The 19,641-nt window shown below is 46.0% G+C and overlaps 1 long non-coding RNA gene across 3 annotated transcripts; it reads right to left on the bottom strand.

Moving 5' to 3' along the window:
• Window positions 1-2,938: 2,938 nt before the first annotated feature.
• LOC113266203 (uncharacterized) lies at window positions 2,939-15,872 on the bottom strand. Of its 3 annotated transcripts, none has more exons than XR_006411151.3 (3): window positions 13,980-14,913; window positions 7,265-7,354; window positions 2,939-3,120 (listed from the first exon to the last, which is right to left on the bottom strand). It is a non-coding gene; the product is annotated as an uncharacterized LOC113266203 (long non-coding RNA). The 3 variants fall into 3 exon arrangements; XR_007189769.2 differs by lacking the exon at window positions 2,939-3,120 and having other exon boundaries at window positions 5,244-7,354; window positions 13,980-14,495; window positions 14,814-14,913; XR_008957213.1 differs by lacking the exon at window positions 2,939-3,120 and having other exon boundaries at window positions 5,244-7,354; window positions 13,980-15,872.
• Between the last annotated feature and the right edge of the window lie 3,769 nt (window positions 15,873-19,641).

Genomic DNA, 19,641 nt, shown 5'->3' with positions numbered 1-19,641 from the left:
CGTACCTGGGGAGAGCACGGAAGGAGACAGGCCTTCCCTGGCAGTGTGTCCTGCTTGTGGATGCTTCTGTCTGCGTGCCCACTCAGCGCTCCCAAAGGCCGCACCCTGCCCCTAAGCAGAGCACCTGGTCCTCTCCCCCTCCAACCCTGGCAAGCCCACCATCTGCTTCTGAGTCTGGCACTAGAACTTTTATTGCTTATTTTGAAGTGTGTTAATTCTTGGTTCCCAAATCATGAGAACTATTCGAGGGAAACCAAGCAGAGAATGGACTGTTAGTTGTTGTCTTTTTTTTTTTTTAAGTATATACAAATATTTCAACAGATCATTAAGAGAAATTTCTCTCTCTCTGGTCCTTGCAAGAGAAGGCAAATGAACTTTTGTTTCTCCTCAAGAGCTGGGATATCTATATCCAGCACGACTGGAAAGGGACTTGTGGTGAAATTGTGTCACCGTGGTGGATTTTATCTTCAATGAGTGAACATGACAAAAGCAACATAGTTCTTGACCGCACTAGCAGGTGGGCGGAGCTTCAGGGAGGCACGTGGCAGTCATTCCTGGTGTGGGGATCAGTGTGACATGAGTCCCGGAATGTGTTGGCTCTTCTCACTGCTGCTTTCCTGCCTTCTGTGGATCAGTGACTGAGGCCTGTCTAGCACTGCGTGCTACCAAACTCACCATTATAAAGGAATCTTCCTGTGGGGGAGGGGGGAACAAGCAAACCTAAGAGACCTTGTAAGTCTATTATATTATAGGTTTAACCAAGAAGGCTTGACTCTGGATTCAGAAAATTTAATTGGGCGCCTGGGTGGCTCAGTCAGTTGAGTACCTGACTCTTGATTTCATCTCGGGTCTTGATCTTGGGGGTCGTGATCTCAGGGTCATGGCGTCGAGCCCCGTGCCAAGCCCTAGGTCAGGCTCCAAGCTCAGCAGGGCGTCTGCTTCTTTCCCTCTCCCGTTGCCCCTCCCCCTGCTCTAGCTCTCTCTCTCTCTCTCTCAAATAAATCTTTAATTAACAAGATTTTTTTTTATCTACTCATCCCTTTTCCTGAAACTATCCATGTAGTTTTAAAACCAAATGACCGTGAGAACGCGTGCGTTAGGGTGAGAGGTGTCACCATCTTGACGGCCAATGATAATGGTGAACGGTCTGAGATCTAAGAGGCTCTGCTACCATATTGAGAGGCAGATAAAGAAATCCTGTTGGCATATGTCCTCTCTGCTTTTTAATTTCCAACAACAGACAGTGACATCACAGTCACAAACATTTTCCATATATTATTTGGATTAGACAGAGCTTTACTCTTCAGGGAAAACAGGCAGCATAAATTAAAAAGAAGTGCATTTTGCTGATAAGCCAGTCGGTCCTGGGCGTCACAGACTGTCAGTAAGGCCAGGATCACTGCAGAAAACCAAGAGTGGGGATGACTCCACCACCCCCACCCCCAGGAGCACACGGTCACCTGTACCCAAGCCCATCAGGGGACCTGGTGGGCTATCAGAGGACGTGTCTTTTTGGAGTCAGAGCAGATACACTGAGGAGGGCAGACACTGAAACAGACAAGACTTATCTCAGAAAGGTCATTGGAAGGAGCATTTACCCAGGAATGACATTCTCCTCTGTCTTTGAGTAGAAGACCAGCGGGGCCTGGCAGCCCTACAGCCTGGGCTTCCTTCCAGGGCTGCGGCACCCCTACAGGCAGTTGAGCAATGTGACCCTGGCAGCTGAGAAACCCTGGGCAGGCCTCTGAGGCTGGGAAGATTGACCAATACTTCACGGAGGAGAAATTGCCCTGTCCTCGGAGACACTGTGCTTGCCTTGACTTGAAGAGCCTCCCTCTGTGTTCCCCTCCAGGATACCACTACCTGATCTCCTCTCCTGTTCCTGCTGTAGCATTTTGCTTAGAGGACCCTGAGCCATGAAGCTGGGAGAGAGGATGGGGGAGGGGGTGTCCATAATTTTACACAGGAGGTGTAATGTGTGATGTTGGGTATGTCACTTAACTTCTCTGTGCCTCGGCTGCCACAACTGTAAAATGGATATTATAATCACATTGACCTGATAGGACTGTTAACGAGCCGTCAACGAAATCCTCTCAAAGAACATTCATGAAGGCTAGCTATTGCTACGAGAAACAGGGGAGCCATTTTTTCCATTACTTTTTCTCCCTGGATTTCCACTTCAATAAAACACGCGTTGGCCTCTCCAAACCCAGAGCAAAGATGGTCAGAAGGTGCAATGTTTGACCTGGCCTTGGAGTCCCTTAGTTCTGTCAGTACCCTTGAGGTAGCAAGAGAGGTCTGCGTGTGCACATGCGTCTGTGTGTGAGGAGTCTTTGAATTGCACAAAGTCTCTGCTGGTTTGGTGAAGTGTGAATGTGGTGGCGGAAGGCTAACTCGCGTTTGTTCAACTGGCAGTGCTCAGCCGCGGGAACATGTGGATAAACTGTAACTAGCGTTATCTTGGTTCAAATTCCTTTTTCGTGACCGACTGCTGTCTCAGTGAACCTTCGCAGGGTTTCTGTTTGGTTTTTTTCTTAGTTACAGCGGAGAGTAAAATAAGCGCATCCAGATCTTCTCACGTGGAGATAAACCGATGCCAAATTAGGTCTGTGGAGGCTTCTTTTGGCTTCTCTGGTCACTGTGCTGAACATATCGTCATGCACGTTGAAGACAGTCCATTAGTTCTTGGCAAAGAGAATTGAGTTTCAAAGCTGCTCCTTCCAAGAAGCCTCCCCTTTCTCCTGCACGAAACCTCGCTGAAGGGAGCCCCCCCCCGCCCCGCCGCTTTATGGAGCAGAAGGGCAAACTCCATCTGCCGTTGTCCTGCCGCAGCCCTGAGACCCATCCCCTCCACGACACCCCTGGACTCTGGTTTGGCCCCATCTTTAAGCCCCCAGTGCCCCGCCCAGATTAAAACATCGCCCCCCCTTTCAGGAGAGAAGCATTTTTATTTCAAAACCATAGAGTAGAGCTTGAAAAGTAGTTGACAAACTTCTTTGCCTCTGGGGAAGGCATGTCCATTCGCATCCAGAATTTTCCCTCGACGCCTCCTGTGTTGCGTTGACGGAGCTGCTAAACGCAGACAGTGCAGCTGAAGAGGAAACGAAGCTTCGCCTGCATCTGTTACAGTGGAAAGACGAACCACAGTGAGAGGGGCGGGTCTGGAGTCTCACTGGAATCCTCAGACTGGTTCCTGGGAGAAAAATCCGCCCTCGATTTCTGCGACAGTCCCGAACCACCACCGGGTGTGGACTCCTCGACCGAAATGTGCTCTGAGCAAAGCAAGTAAGGGAGTGAGCGCTGTCGTGAACGGTGCCGAGGTGCTAAGGATCGATATTCACTGGCAAGCAGCATTTTGGAGCATGGTTACCATGGTAACATTGTCAGCCCCAAATGACTGTCATGAGGTGAAAAAATCCTCTTAAAATAAACGAAACCAGAAAAAGTATATTTATAAACCTCTTACCAAACACCTATCTGTTCACAAAGCAGAATGTGTTCTTTAAGCAATAGATACTCAAAGATTGGGGGAAATTTCATGACATAAACATTTTCTTAAACGAACTTTTACTCTCACCCTCCACAAAATGGCTTGTCAAAATAACTAATACCGATTTTTTTTAATGGGAAGAATTCTAAGGAATTATGGGCTTGTACACTTAGATATTACACAGTTGTGACATTAAAATTCTGCACTGAACTACCAGTAGCTTATTTGAGAGTTGTAAAATGTGGTTGACCGGGAGTTTTCTTATGTCTCCGTTGTATAAATCATTTCTGGCAGCATCAATAAATACTGTCATAAGATCTGTTAAGCAATGGGGGAAAGACATTGGCCATGCAGATAAAAACCTGGGCACAACTTTTGGCTTGCTTTTGTGAAGCTCCATCCCTCGCTTGCCTTTTCTTACTAACAAAACCACAATTTTATTTAGGGCAGCAATGTGCCCAACCCCAGATACTCAAATTCATAGCCTCCCTTGCAGGTAGAGGTGGCCATATGATACAGTTCCCGGCCAGTAACATACTGGCAGAAGTCCCCAAGGAGGGATTGTTGGGAGACCGCTCTCGGTGGTCTCTCATTTCTGTACATCTTTCAAGCAGCCGCTCTGGCTGTCTTTTGTTTCAGACTATCTTCTCAAGCATGTTTGAAAGGCATATAACCTTGGAAAATAGACATACTGTCTCTCCAGAGCAAAAGGAAGGCTTGTTTGGCACCTGCGGAGACAGAAATAATGTTTCACTCCAGAACAAAGGGCAGGCCTGCCTACTGCTATTATATAAGCTTTGGGGTCCCTAAGCGCAGGGTTCCTCTTCTGTAAGGCAACCCACTGTGTGTGCAAGCATTCCTGGGATCTGTCTGGATTTCCAGATGAAGATAAAAAGCTCTTGGCCCCCTTGCCCTTCTCCTTTTTCCTGTCTTGAGGTGCGGAAACCATTTTGGGATCATGGTCAGGACGCATGAATGCAAAGGTGTACATCTGAAGATGGGAGAGCAGGTGGGGCGCCTGGGTGGCTCAATCGGTTAAGCGTCTGCCTTTGGCTCAGGTCATGATCTCGGGCTCCTGGAATCAAGCCCTGGATCAGGCTCAGCAGGGAGTCTGCCCCTCCCCCCACTCGTGTTCGTGTGCGCTCTCTCATAAATCTTAAATACATACATGCATATGTACATACATACATACATACATACAGATGGCAGAGCAGAAAGATGAAGAAACTGGGTCCCTGACAGAGTTACCGTGTTAGCCCTGGGTCGCATGATTTCGGGCTTTTTGTTAATATGGGATAAATGAGCTCTACTTGTTCAAGTCAATGTTAATTTTCTTTCCCCATGCAAGCACATCCCTAGAGCTTGTGTCAAACACAGTAACATAGTAATTACATAATGGCAATTGTGTCCAACATGTGCAGCTTAGGGCTCTAGTATGTTACTACCCTCCTTTCTTCTTGGTCTTGATACTACCTCTTTGCCTATTAACATTATTGTATGATACCTCTTATAAGCTAACTCAAATCTTTTTGGGAAAGCCATGTGTCAAATCAATCCAATAAGTACAATTTGGTCCTGGGCCAAATTTATCCCTAAACTTTTATGAGTTATCTCTTAGGTTATTAGTCAAGAAGGCAATAAAAACAAGAGGACTCTTTCTTCAAGCTTCTATCGCATGCCACAAGGTCTGTCTCCTCACCAGCGTGTATCCAGCACCCAGTACCACAGCTGGCTCGTAGTAGGCCCTCAAGTATTTCTTTTTTTTTTTAATGATTTTTTATTATATTATGTTAGTCACCATACAGTACATCCCCGGTTTCCGATGTAAGGCTCGATGATTCATTAGTTGCGTATAACACCCAGTGCACCATGCAGTACGTGCCCTTCTTACTACCCATCACCGGTCTATCCCATTCCCCCACCCCCCTCCCCTCTGAAGTCCTCAGTTTGTTTCTCAGAGTCCATAGTCTCAAGTATTTCTTGACCAAGTGTTCACGAATGCTATCTTTGTCAAATGTGTTGGCTCAAAGAAAATTAAGATTTAACAAGTACTTCAACACATTGGATCAATCATGTGACTAGAGTAAGTGTTTTGAGAAAAGACCACAGCTCAACTTCAAAGAAACAACTTCTTATCTTTGTCCTAATGACTACAAAATGCTGCGTAACAATGGAATTAAAAGAATCAACTCAAGCTCAAAGGCTGGTTCAATAAGATACCAGAAGTAGTAACAATTGTTGCCAGAGATTAAAATACCTCTAATGTCATCTACAAAAATTATTTTTGGAAGACTGGATAAAATTTGAAACTTGTATCAAGTAAAAAAAAAAAAGAACTAATATACAAGATGAGAATATAGGAGGGCAATTTAGAAATTTACCAAAATAGGATAAACAAAAAGATACTGTGCCCAAAAAGATGAATTACAAACTCTAATTACTGAGCATTATTTTTGGTACATTTTATGATTCCCAGATTGCCTTTAAAACCTAAACTATGTGAAATTACCTATAATATAGGTCTTAGGTATGATTTCTGTTTAAAAATCTATCAAAACCACAATGAGCTACCATTTTATATCCATTAGCATCTGTTTTTTGTTTCGTTTGTTTTTAAGGAGAATAGCGAGTGTCAGTGAGAATGGGGAGAAACTGGAACTGTCCTGTGCTGCTGATGGGACAGGAAAATCGTGTAGCCGCTATGGAAAACAGCTTGTGGATCCCCAGGAGTTAGACGTAGAATTACCATAGGGTTCAGCCATTCCACTCCCAGGCAGATACTCAAAGAATTGAAAATAAGGGCTGAACCAGATGCCTGCACCCCCAGGGTTATAGCAGCATTATTCACAGTAGCCAAAGGTGGAAACAAGCCAACTGTCCATCAGTATAGGAGGGGATAAGCCGAATGTTGTACATACGATAGAATAATATTCAGCCATAAAAAGGAAATTCAGATACACGCTACAACATGAATGAACCTTGAAAACATTGTGCTAAGTGAAATACAACAATTATTGCATTACTTTTGTCTAAAGAAATAGATATTGTATTATTGCATTTATACAAGGTCCTACCTAGAACAGGCAAATTCATAGAGACGGAAAGTAGAATGATGGTTGCCATGGACTGGAGGATGGGGAAATGGGAAGTTACTGTTTACTGGGTACGTAGTTTCTGTTTGGGATGATGAAAAAGTTCTGGAAATAGGTAGTGGTGATGGTTGCACAACATTGTGAATATAATTAATGCCACTGAATTGTACATTTAAACATGGTCGTAATGGTAATTTCTATGTTGTGTACATTTGACCAAATGAAAAAAAAATTGACGACACAGATTAAATCAAAAAAGGTAGGGTTTGTTTGTTTTAGGAAGAGCAAACAGACGGGACTTTAAATTTTTGTGGGTTTTGTTTCGTTTGTCTTTGCTCTCTCCAAGCCCTGTCTGCCTACGCTATGAAGCCGACCGAGACGCCCCCGACATTGCCGAAGCCTGTTCAGCTTGAGTGGTCATGTGCCTCAGGGGGTCCACGTCATTTGGAAAGATTTCCAGTTCTGCAATTTTATTCCAATTCTTTAATTCTCAGGGGTGTGTATCATCAGAGCTCCCCTACCCCCATCCTCCAGGCGTATGCTGGGCCAGAATTTGTTTGTGAAAATATTATTTTAGGATTCCTTCCACTCCTATCATCTGCTTATTTTCCTTCCTGCATATTTCATACTATAGCACAGAGATTTCTGATTCAGCAGTGAGAATAGTCTCTGCATTCCTTACCACTTCCTTGTGACCCACTTTATACACAATTACTCATGCTGGCGTTGAAAGTTCAGGCTTCAAAAAAATTCCTGGGACTAAAGTATGCATCTGTGGGAATTAAAAAAAAAAGAAGGAAAAGATGTTGACTGAATATCTGTTTGTAGTCCTCAAAGGACCCCAAGAGCAGGCCTCCCAAATCAGCCCTGAGATTTCCCATCTCATTTGACTCTTCTACAAAAGCTCTCACATTACACCCTCTTCCTTTATTCCTTGCCTTAATCCCACCTTTTCCACCTCCTTTACTCTCCTTTCCTTCCTAAGAAATACACTGCTGCATCGAATTCACCACTTCCATCCGCCGTACGGCCCTGCACTAAAGCCACAGGGAACACAAGGGCCATGCGACAGAGTCCCTGCTCTGAAGGGGCGTAAATGCCAGTGCCGTTGGTCTCCCACTGGAGCGTGCTACCAATGCCACTAAACGCCCGTGAGATGCAGAGTCCCGTGCACCCCCCCCACCGCCCGAGAATCTGAGTTATTGGTCTGCACTTTTCACAGCTCCCCAGAGGATTGGGATCTCAGGAACACATTTTGAGAACCACTGTGATGAGTTGGAAAGCAGTAGAAATCTCTTCTGGGCTATTCTGACATAGAACAGAGAAAGGAGAAACAGGATCGGTCAGAGAAAGCAAGGGAAGTCTTCAGTGGAAGAGCAGCTCTCAAAGAGCTGAAACTAGACAGGTGGGAGGCACAGTGGACGCTGTCACTTGCTACCACCGCCCCCTGCCCCCCCCCACCCCCCCGCCCCGCGGAGCTGTGAAGGTGAGGGCAAGACATGGGATCCCATTCCTCCCACTCAGGGCCTTTGGAACATTTGGGGAGGACAGTAGACTCTGGGACAAGAGGATACTCTCACCTCTGAGATGATGCCTTTTCCTGGAGTACCCTCCCTGACACTGAGCCCCAGCTCCAAACCAGCTGGCTAGCAGAGAGCCCTGGACAAAGTCCTTCACCTCTCCAGCCTCGGGTAAGGGATGGTGTTATCTGCTTTGCAGGCTTGGTGCAAGACTTAAAGGAACTAATGTGTGTAAAACTCGGTACACAATTAAAACTCAATACACCATAGCTAACCCTAGTCTTATTATTCTAGATTTTTCTTTAGGATAAATTCCTAGAAGTAGGATTACTGGAACGAGGAGACTGTTATTAAGAGGTACACACAGAAACCATGTGTGCAACTTCTGAGTTTCATAAAAGTGTCTCAATTTGACTGCTAGAGATAAGGGTATTCATTCCCGTTTATGACACGAGGTGTTTGGGAGGATATATACCAAGATAGTAGCAGTAGTCGTCTCTGGATGGGAGGGAAAAGGGGTGTTCTCTATGTTCTTTTGCTACATTGATAAATAGCAGCTACTATCTTCCTCCTCCTCTTCCTCCTTCTCTTTTCTCTTCCTCCCATAACATACACACACGCACACACACACAGACCCCAGTTGGTTCCAAAGCCTGGAAATCTCTTTAACACTCCCCACCCCCAACTCCACCCAGGGGACTCCTATCAAAATGAAAATATATTACTTGGGATAAGTACCACATCGAACCCACTAGCACACCCCTTCCCCAGGTTACTGATCCAATCAGCTGGCTGCTAACATCTGGCCCAGAATAAGGACAGATGGAAGGTCTGGGGCAGGTCTACCATCCCAGAAGGGCAAGCCCAGAATTAGAGTGGTGGCAGTGAAAGTCCTAAGAGCTAGAAGGCACGCCAAAAATCATCAGATGCTCAGGGCACCTGGGTGGCTCAGAGGGTTGGCCATCTGCCTTCGGCTTGGGTCATGATCCTGGGGTCCTGGGATCGAGTCCTGTGTAGGACATTCTGCTCAGCAGGAGCCTGCTTCTCCCTCTGCCTCTGCCACTACCCCCTGTTCGTGCTCTCTCTCTCTCTCTCTCTCAAATAAATAAATAAAATCTTTAAAAAAAAATTATGAGATGCTCCAGATAAGGAAACCAAAATCCAAAGCAGTGGGCAGGTTTCCAGAGGAGTCCTTGAAAGGGAGCAGCTGCCCTGCTATCTGAGGTGGCTTCTAGTCCGTCTGGAGGCAGAGGAAGGAGCCGAAGGGCCTTTAGCTGTCCCCTGCACAGTTCAATAGAAGACCATTGGTGGGGCGACAATGAAGACCCTGAGAACGGAGATTGCTAATCTGCACATCCCTCCTCTTCTCGGCATGTATTCTATACCAGAGGGTTACAGTTTGTACAGGTAAAAGCAATCCTAAACTCTCAGAGTAGATGCGCCACAAGGGTTTGGAATGATTCCTTAACAGGTTTTCCATACGAAACTTTCCTTTCTCAACTAACTTATGCTGTAGCCGTATCACTTTTGACTATAGGATTGGTTTTAGAAAACCAAAACCTTCTAACATTCCTACGAATACACTGAAATCTACTCTTTTGGAGAAATGTTGTGAGAGACTGGTATTCCTGAAGGGCAACTTTGTTGTTTTGCTGTTTTGGCTTTTCCCAAATTCTCTTAATCCAATTTGGGGCAGAAACACTTTTTCTCTAGAGCTTAGAGCAGTTCCCTATCCAACCTGGAATGTAAACTCCACGTCAGAAACCAAATTTTTAAAAAAACAGAGATTTCCAAGGTCTGGGTGGAGGAGAAGATGACCAGGTTGTCAACAAGGACAGACAAAGAGTGACGGTCACTGTCTTGCATTTATGATAACACTAACGGGAGATGGGAGGCTGACGGAGGGGCCGGCCGGCTGTAAGGCCCTGCTATGCCCACTTCCCCTAAGCTTGCTGTCCACCCGAACTGCCCTGACCAGCTTCTGCGTGTTCTGTTACTGCCAACGAACCCACCGGGAAGGAGATGTTCTATCCCTCCTCCGAAAGAGGAAGGGGTGGAGAGGAGAGAAATCCCATCGAGTGTTGGCTACTCAGGCCTGTGAGGTTTCCACAGAGACCAGTGTTTAGAAATTCAAATCGAAGGCTCTGTGGCAGTGCAAGAGGACTTCCTAAAGGCCTGTCTGGAGATGGGGGGAAACCATCAGCAAGGAAAGGCCTGGCACACGCAGGAGACTGGGCACCCCTGGTGGCCAAGGAAGCTGACAGAAGCCAAGACACCTCGGTGTCTCCAAGCTGTTATCAGCAGCCGTCATCCTCCCATTTTCTGCCGTTCTCCACAGAACTGACCCTCTAGGAGAAAGCTGCCATCTGATCTGGGAGACGGAGGCCCATACTTCAGAGGAGGCTCCCATATCTGGGGTCTCACCAGGCTCTGTGGGGTTGCTGGGCCTTCTGTTTCCTGGGTAAGGACCTCATCTGGTTGTGGAGGGAAGCCTTCCTCTCTGTCCCTTTAATAATTCTGGAGAGAAAAGAAAGCAAGCCCCCCGGCAGGCAGGCAAACCTGGACAGCGAATAGAGAATGGGGCAGGGAGGGACAGGCCACCACAGGGGGAAGCCAGAGTGGGGGACTCACGGCAGGCATGGTGGTGAGTGGTGGTGATGGCAAGTGGGTGTCTACAGAGCTGGGGACAGCTAAAGCTTATCTTTCAGTGGCTGAGGGGAGGCTGCATCTGGTCTGTCCTGGGTCTTTTCTGCTCTCCTAACTCACCTTCCCTCAGGGCATCTCATCTACTTCTACGGCTCCAACTTGCATCAATGCTGCGGCTTCCCAGATCTCTTCTCTGCAGCCCAGACTCATGTACCAACCCTAAAGCCAGTCACCTCCACGAGGACATCCCACAGGCCCTTCAAACCCAATCTGTCCCGACCGAACCCTTTGCCATTCCAACTAAATACACCCCCCATTTGGGTTCTCTCATCTCAGTCAATGTGGGGGGGGGGTCCACATCCACTGACTCACTCAAATGGGTAACCTTGCCCATCCTCCCAACCCCATCTTGCCAATGACCAAGTCCTACCAACTTAACTCCTAAGTGACAGCCACCACCACCTGGGGGCTCAGGCTACCGTCACTTCTCACTGGATTAGCATGGCAGCCTCCTCCCTTTCTCTACTCTTGTCTTCCTCAAATCCAGCCAGGGTGATTTTCCTAACAGGCAAATCTGACTTATTTCAAGCCTCTTTCTAGACCCCCATTCCCATATAACCTATTCAAGACCTAAGCCTGGCATTAGGGGCTCACAATTCTATTCAGAAATACAGCTTTTTACAAAGTTCCATTATGAACTATTTCAAGCTCACAAAAAGGAAGAAGGAATACAGCAGCACACATGTCCCTATCCCCTGACTTGAGAGACAAGACTTTCCCAGAACAGCCGAAGCTTCCTGTGGAACCCCACATCCCCCTCCTCTCCCACAGAAGTCACTGCTGTCTGCATTTCTCATTACTCCTATTAGCTCTTTGTAAGTTTACTTAATATGGTTTCTTTATTTCCTTATAACTTATTCTTCCTTGTGAGCCTCTTTTGCTGGGTAAATTTTGGTACGGTCCAGGAAATGCTATGAAGAGCTCATTTAAATACAGAGTCTCTTCAGGCACATTCTCAGGTTCTCGGGTTCTTTCTTCCCCTTGTTGCTTTCCAACGTGGTATCCAGGTCGGTGGGACGGGTGCTGTCTTTTGTGACCTTATGACGGGAGGTTGAGAGGGTAGAAGACAAGGTGTTCAAAACCATGACATGTCTTCCAGATCCTCCCTGGTTTCTGCTACAGGGTGGCTGGGAACTCCTCCTCTGGTCTCTCAGCTTAGCCAGGGCTCAGTCATCCTGCTCTGCTTTCCCTACCATTCTGAGTCCAAGGGCTCTCTGCTGGTCTCCCCTCCAGCCTGTGGCCTAAGCGGCCCACCCAGCCTTTGCTATGGGCTCACCTGGTCCTTCACCATTGCAGACTCAAGTCAACTCTCTCTCAACTCAACAATCTCCCATAGCATAAGGGAACCTCTGAGTCCTGTCCATGCCACATGGAAACTGAAGAGGGTTCAGAGAAGCCAAATGTCAGCACTTTCTCTGCCTAATCGCATTTCTTGGTCTGTTTTACTGTGATGGGTCAGGTCAGTCCGAGAGGCATTCTCCTTTCAGATCCCAAATGTGAAGCAGGGCATATGCCCCAGGTCTGGCGTTTGTATCAGCCTACCTGACAAGCAGACAAGTTCTGCATGTGCACCCTTCTTACTTCTGGGGTAGGCAGTCTCCCAAGATTATCACTGTTAATTCACGTCTCCCTGCAAGTGCATCTATTGCTCCTCCCGACAAGAAGTAGAAGCTACTTCTTCCCCCTGACTCAGGGTGGGCCTTGTGACTTGCTTTGATCAACCAAGTGCAGTAGAAGGGATGTTCTGATACATCTGAGCCTAGATCTTAAAGGCACGGCAGCTTCCTCTTCTTAATTGGAAGCCATCAACCATGTAAGAGGTCCAACTACTCTGAGATTGTCATGCTATGAGGAAGTCCTAGCTACTCAAATGGAAAGAAAAGAAGAGAGAAGGAGGGAGGGAGGAGAAAGAGAGAGAGAGGCCCAGCCAGTTCCAGCTATTCAATTTATCCCAGCGGAGGCACCAAACATGGGAGTTAGGAAATTTTCTTGAATGTTCCAACCCCAACAGATATTCCATGAACAGAAGAACCACCCAGCTGAACTCCACTCAGATTGTAGAATTATGAGAAAGGATAAAATATTATAGTTTTTAGCCACTAAGTTTTGGGGCTGACCTATGTCGAGGCTCTAGCTAAATGAAACACCTCCCCTGCTGCAGGGCTCACCACTGCCTGTCTTATACTTTATGCTCCAACAACGCAGACCAGCCTGTGGCTCTCCGTGCCTACTCTGCTGTGTCTCACTTCCATGCCTTTGTTCAAGCTATAATCTCTTTTCCCACTTTTCTCCTCTGCCTGGCTAACTTTTATTCCACTTTTGTCTCATTTTCTTTTTTTCCTAGGCACGCATAATACTCTAGGCAAATCACTATCATTGCATTAATGACATTACATTGCAATTGTTCCTTTATGTTTCTGCCTTCCAAACTAGGCTGGAGCTATTTAAGGGTGGGCTCTACGTTTTATTCAGCTTTGAGGCATCACTTTATATGGAAATGCAAGTCAGTCCCTTAAACTCCTTTAGTTCGGTCTCCCTGTGTCAGGGAATATATTCAGCTGTCTGTAACAGAAACCCAACTTCACTGAGTTAGCCAAATAATGGTTTCTTTTCTTTTTTCTTTTTCTTTCTTTCTTTTTTTTTTTTTTTTTTTTTTTTTTTTTTTTCATATAACAAGTCTGAAAGTAGGCCTTCCAGGGCAGAAGCATTGGTTTTGCAATGTCAGAAAAATCCTAGTTTCCTTCTACCTTCCTGCTCTACCACCTCAGAATAAGGCTGTCCTCCCCATGGTTGTCCTGATATCACAATATGGCTCCTCTACCACCTGCCTCATACCCACGTTCCAAGCCGGGAGAACGAGAGAACAAGGAGGAAGGGGCTATGCCCAAATCAGAAAAGCAACACTTTTACAGAAATCCTCAGAAGACTTCTATTCAACTCTCACTGGCCAGAACCATATCACATGGCTATCCACAGCTGTGGGGCAGAAATGAAAAAAATGTTTGCAAAATGGTAAATATCTGCAGTAATTGCCCAGAGAGCTGAACTTTGAACAAGAAGCAGTACGTGTTGGAGTTGTCTCTGTAGGAAACATGGAAAGAATGGATGTTGGGTAACCACTGATAATGTCTGCCTCATTCCCCTACGTTACAAAACAGGGATAGGACCTACCTGGCACAGCGGATGAAATTAAAAGAGAATATAGGCCCAACACCATTCTTAGTACCAAGGACATAGTAAGCACTCAATAAAAATCATCCTCTTTCTCGGATTCACAGATGTGGCACTTAACTCAAACATCTGACGGTTTTCCCTGAAGAAGCAGAAAATTAGTTGGCTCAGGGCAGTTGTCCCGCTGTCTGCAATTCCTCCGCAGTGAATTTGCTTCTGATGATTAACGAGTCTTTTCTCAATAGTCTGTTCAACTGTTCATAAATCCAAACAGCATTATCATTATGACTCTTCACTTACAACGTGTGACCTCGAAAAAACAAAGCTTGGAGAGAGATACAAAAGGCAAATGAACTGTTTTCATTCCTCTGTGGCAAGAGGGCTGCATATTTCAGTTCTGATTCATGGAAGAATATCCAGCACAGAGGAGTCGGCAAGATTGGTGAGAAGCCTCCGACCAGGGGGTTTAAGGATACAGTTTCCAATGTCTTCGTTACGGGAATCTAGGAAGCTGACCTGGAAAATGTTAGCAACAGAAAGATTTCTTTCTGCTAGAAACGTGCTCTCTGAATCCACAAATCTCCTACCCCACAGGTTATGTTTGTTTGTTTAAGATTATTTAAAACTTCTATAGTGGTTAGGACTTTTTTTGTTTGCAAGGGAAAAACACAAAATGGCTTATTACAGAATGAATTTACTGGCTTGATGGACTAAAACCTCCACCAGCCGAGTTTCAGGCATGACTTGTCCAGGAGCTCAGGAACCTCTCCATCTCTCGAGTTCTTCTCTGTGGTAACAAAACAGGTCCCTTGCAGCTCCTAAGTTCTTACCTACCAGTATGACAATCCCAGCAGAAAGACGATGCGTCTTGGGCAATGGTTCCAGAAAAAAATCTCCAGAACCGGCCCAACTTGGGTCACACACCCACCCCGGAACTGATCTCTGTGGTAGAGAGAATATGGTTCTTATTGGCTAGTCTGGGTCACGTGCCCAGGGGAGCCGGGGGCGGGGTCAGCCCATTCAAACCACGTGGGTTGAGAGTGAGCGAGAGAAAGGTGACCCTCTGAAGGAGAGCTGGGGTATTCCTGCCCGCAGAGCATGGTGCAGAGGCCAAAAGCTCCAAATGTCCTAAACAGACACAGATCCATTTGGCTATGATTAGACATCAATACCATAATAATACTAGTGACACTCTTCACCATCTGTCAAAATCCTACTAGCTTTTCAGGCTCATTTCAAACGTCACCACAAATAAATCTTCCCTAATAAGATTAATTCTCCATCAGCACATTGTTTATTTTTCTCTCGTGGTCGGGATCATATCTTGCCACGGGTTATGTTCAGTTACACACCCGTGTGTCTCCACTCTTGTTTGGAAGAAACTTAAGGCAGAACCAGAGTGGGGCACGCCTCCCATTCATCGCCCAGAGCCTGAGGATGAGGGCTTCTGTCCTGAAGTGACCAGGGCTCGGAATGAAAAGAATGCAGGATGGTGAGAAGGGGAGAAATCACATGGCTCCCTCCAGGAAGAAAACGCATCCACGATGCAAAACTGGATTGTAGAAAGTCAAGCTGGCTTTTCTTTTTTAAGTCCTACTGGAATCCTCTTTCTTTCACATGTGTGGTGAAACCCAGAGTGAAGCTGAAAACACATTCAACCCCTAAGATGGCAGTCAACTCGGAAATTTCCTGTCCTAAATGAATTAGAGAAAGAGAGGGAGGGAGAGAGCGTTGTGAAGTGCCTTTCTCCCCTCAATAAACAAAAATGCAAATACTCCAGATGCCTTTTACACTCTCCCCAGGGCTAGCAGATTATTAATAAGTTCAGAATCTTGCCACGCTGCTCCTATTTTTACAAGCCGTCTGTTTCCTCTCCTGTCGTTGGTGGCTTCATTCCAGGGACACTCCCCTTGGGGGAGAAGGAGCCGACATACCAAGATCTTTCTAATGTCACCCTTGCTTGCAGGCACCTGCAGATTCCCTTTGAATGTTTCCTGTTCCACTCAACAGGTTTTAATTATGTGAACTAATATTTGCTCGCTATTAAACAATGTTTACCCTCGTAAAAGGCCAACTCCAAAGGACTGGGATTAGGCAAGCCCAGAAAAATCTCAACCCTTATGCAAACGTGCTGTTGTTTCCCGCCACCTACCACTTCCTTACTGGGGTCATTCTGGGCACTCTGCTTTTTGGACATCTGTCTCCCGGTCTGATTTAGAGCAAAAACCTGCAAGTTTTTTCTTTTCAATTTCCACCCATTCCGGGACTAAGTTCTCCTTCTACAGATACCTGATCTTACTTTCTTTTTTTTTAAGATTTTATTTACTTTTGCAAAAGAGAGAGAAAGCAAGCACGAAGGGGGGGGTGTCTGCAGAGGGAGAAGCAGACTCCCCAGCAAGCAGGGAGCCTGATGCGGGACTTGATCCCAGGACCCTGGGATCATGACCTGAGCCAAAGGCAGATGCTTCCCTGACTGAGCCACCCAGGTGCCCCTGTAGATGCCTGATCTTTCTGTGAAGAAATATCCTCTGTTGGCTCCTTAGGAAAGGTTAGCTATTAATGACCCTAATAAGGCTGCAATGATGCTTCCCTTTCTGTGGTTTCTTGGTCATATTTCTTTTTTTTAAGATTTTATTTATTTATTTAACAGAGAGAGACAGCCAGTGAGAGAGGGAACACAAGCAGGGGGAGTGGGAGAGAAAGAAGCAGGCTCCCGGCGGGAGAGCCTGACGTGGGGCTCGATCCCAGAACTCCAGGATCACGCCCTGAGCCGAAGGCAGACGCTTAACGACTGAGCCACCCAGGCACCCCTCTTGGTCATATTTCTGAATCAAAAATTAAAGACTGTCTCAGAAAATCTGAGATGTTATTGCTTCTCAATTCTTGTCAAGCATATCGCATGGTTTGTTCCACTGCCAAGTTTCTCCCTAATAATTCTGACATGTTTATCCCCAAACACACTCATTTCCCATAACCAAAGAGCCTTGTGGTGTGTGTGTGTGTGGGGGGGAATCTTTAGAACTCAAAAGATATAAAAACGGAAGCTAGTTATGTGAGACTTCATGTATTATAATAGCAAATACAAGAGTTCCTAATGTATTGTTTTTGTTGGCTGTTAGGGTCTAATGTCTTCATTCTGAGCTTAGAGATTCAAGGCCCTTCCACTCCCTCAAACACACAAACCAGGCTGCTCACATCTTGGGAAAGGGGGCAGGAGTCAAGTCCCACTTCTAGCAACCAATCAGAAATGAGCCGTTTTATCCACAAAGTAGGCTGGAGGAAGAGAGTGTGTACGCACCTTGTGTCCACAACAGAGCCTGGGTATGAATTACCAGGACTCTGACCCACACCAGAAGCTCTTAGTGCAATAGATATTTAACAAGGCAAAATGCACGCCCTTCCTCTTCTCTAAACTAGTTCCGTGAGTGGCGGAATGAAAGTCTTCGCCTCTCAATACACATCGTTCTGATATAAATAACAGCCTCTGACGGCCTCAAACCTGACTTCCTCAAAGCTCAGGTCTTCACTTCCCCCAGTGTGTGGCCAAATACACCTGTTCCTCCAAAAACAGCACCGAACTGTCCCCAGTCAATTACCCGCAGATCTTTCTGACGGAAGGTCCTGTGCCTCGTGGGTCAGTTGCACTTGCGTGCGAGATTCTCCGTGGCATCTCTTCAAAGACACCAACCTACAAATCCAGATGTGTGATGCTTGAAATCAAAGAAACTCTGCCATACGCTGTGTTCTTTAATCATCCCCTGCCTGTAGGCATAAACGGTTTAGCTATAAAACACGCCTGTGCCGACAAGCCTGTGTGTGCTGCACACGTGCACACACACACACACACACACCATGTGTTACAAGCAGTAGAAATTCCATGCTTTGAGGACAGGCACCAGCCAGCTCCTGGAATTGTGAAACTCAGGAAGCAAGCAAAAAACCTTGATTCGAGGCCACTTTTGATGACATTTCTGGAGCGTGGCCAGCAAAGCGATTTCCAAGCAAGCAGCTCAGAGGGTTCGCAGCTGCACGTGCAGCCCCCCAGCTTAAAGCCCAGCGCCCTGTCGAGCGAAGCGGGATGTCGCTTCTCTTTCCCTACTCAAGCTCCAGGCCTACAACATGTTCACGAAGTCACAGGTGACTGGCCTTCCCAAAAATGTGCGAGGAAGAAGGAAAGAGGAGGGACAAGCAGAACCCCGAGCCCCTGGAGAGGCAGCCCACGCCTAAACAATGCCACACTGAGCAGTGAACGCTGCCGGCCCACAGGCACGACAGGCTGGTGCTCATTTCAGACGAAGTGGGGAGGACAGGCTGAGTTCAGACACCCTTCTCCCATGATGTGAGCCCACACCAATCACCCAGCCAGCCAAGAAAGTTGTTTCCATCAAGTGGACAGCTTGGCTGGGGACGTCATGTCTCTGACCAGAAGCTGACCCTGGAGCGTGGCAATAAAGTTCGAGGTGGGCTTCTGTCTATACTGGAGATGGGCTCGGAGCACATAATCCATTTGGGGACGTCTACTCAGATTTGGAAGGGAGCCTTAGGAGGAAAAAAAAAAAAAAAAGCAGCCATGGTTTTCCTGACCCAAGAATCTATCTCCAGTGTGTGGTCAGGCTACCTCGAAGATGCCGGAATGGGGTCTTTCTTCTTCCTCATTGGACCATAAGCCCATGAGAACCCACTTTAAAGTTCCATAAGTACATAGTAAATGAATAAATAGTCATTTACCATGTATATGCCTGGCATTTGGGGTGGCAACCATCGATTTAGAACATTTGCTCCATTTAGAATCTAGCTCAGGCTTCACTTAGAGGAGACTATTCCAAAGTAAAAGCAATAAATAAATTTATTTTTGACAGTTTCCTAGCTCTTTGATGTTATCATCTGTTTTAAAAAATTATTAAAAAATCTAGACAGCAAATGGTATAACTTTATTCATCTCCCTGAGTGTTAGATGATGAATTATTAGCCTCTGTCTCTCGCCCTCACAAAGGGTGATTTCAGACTGATTAAAATTTCAGACTGACTGGGGCATCTCGGTGGCTCAGTTGGTTGACTCTTGATCTCAGCTCAGGTCTTGATCTGAGGGTCATGAGTTCAAGCCCTGTGTTGATCTCTATGCTGGGCATAGAGCCTACTTAAAGAATAACAATAATAAGTAATATAAAAATAAATTTCAGACCAATTGAAAGCCTGTGTAAAAATCAAAATAAAATGATTTTTAGAAGGAAACGTACGAGAATATTTATAATCTTGAGATAGGGAAAGACTTTCTAAGCAAGATTTAAAACTCAAAAACCGGGGCGCCTGGGTGGCACAGCGGTTAAGTGTCTGCCTTCGGCTCAGGGCATGATCCCAGCGTTCTGGGATCGAGTCCCACATCAGGCTCCTCCGTTATGAGCCTGCTTCTTCCTCTCCCACTCCCCCTGCTTGTGTTCCCCCTCTCACTGGCTGTCTCTATCTCTGTCAAATAAATAAATAAAAAATCTTTAAAAAAAAAAAAACCTCAAAAACCATTTTAAAATGTACAGATTCAACTGCGTAAGAATTTTAAACTTTGTAAAATAAAAAGCAATATAAATAAAAACCACGAGAAAATATTTATAATGGAATAACACAGAATTAACATCCAGGATTAATAGAACACATACAAATCAATAAT

Source organism: Ursus arctos, unplaced genomic scaffold (assembly GCF_023065955.2).
Source record: "Ursus arctos isolate Adak ecotype North America unplaced genomic scaffold, UrsArc2.0 scaffold_37, whole genome shotgun sequence".
NCBI lineage: Eukaryota > Metazoa > Chordata > Mammalia > Carnivora > Ursidae > Ursus > Ursus arctos.
Note: the sequence above shows the minus strand (reverse complement) of the source record. Positions and strands in the feature narration are given on the sequence as shown.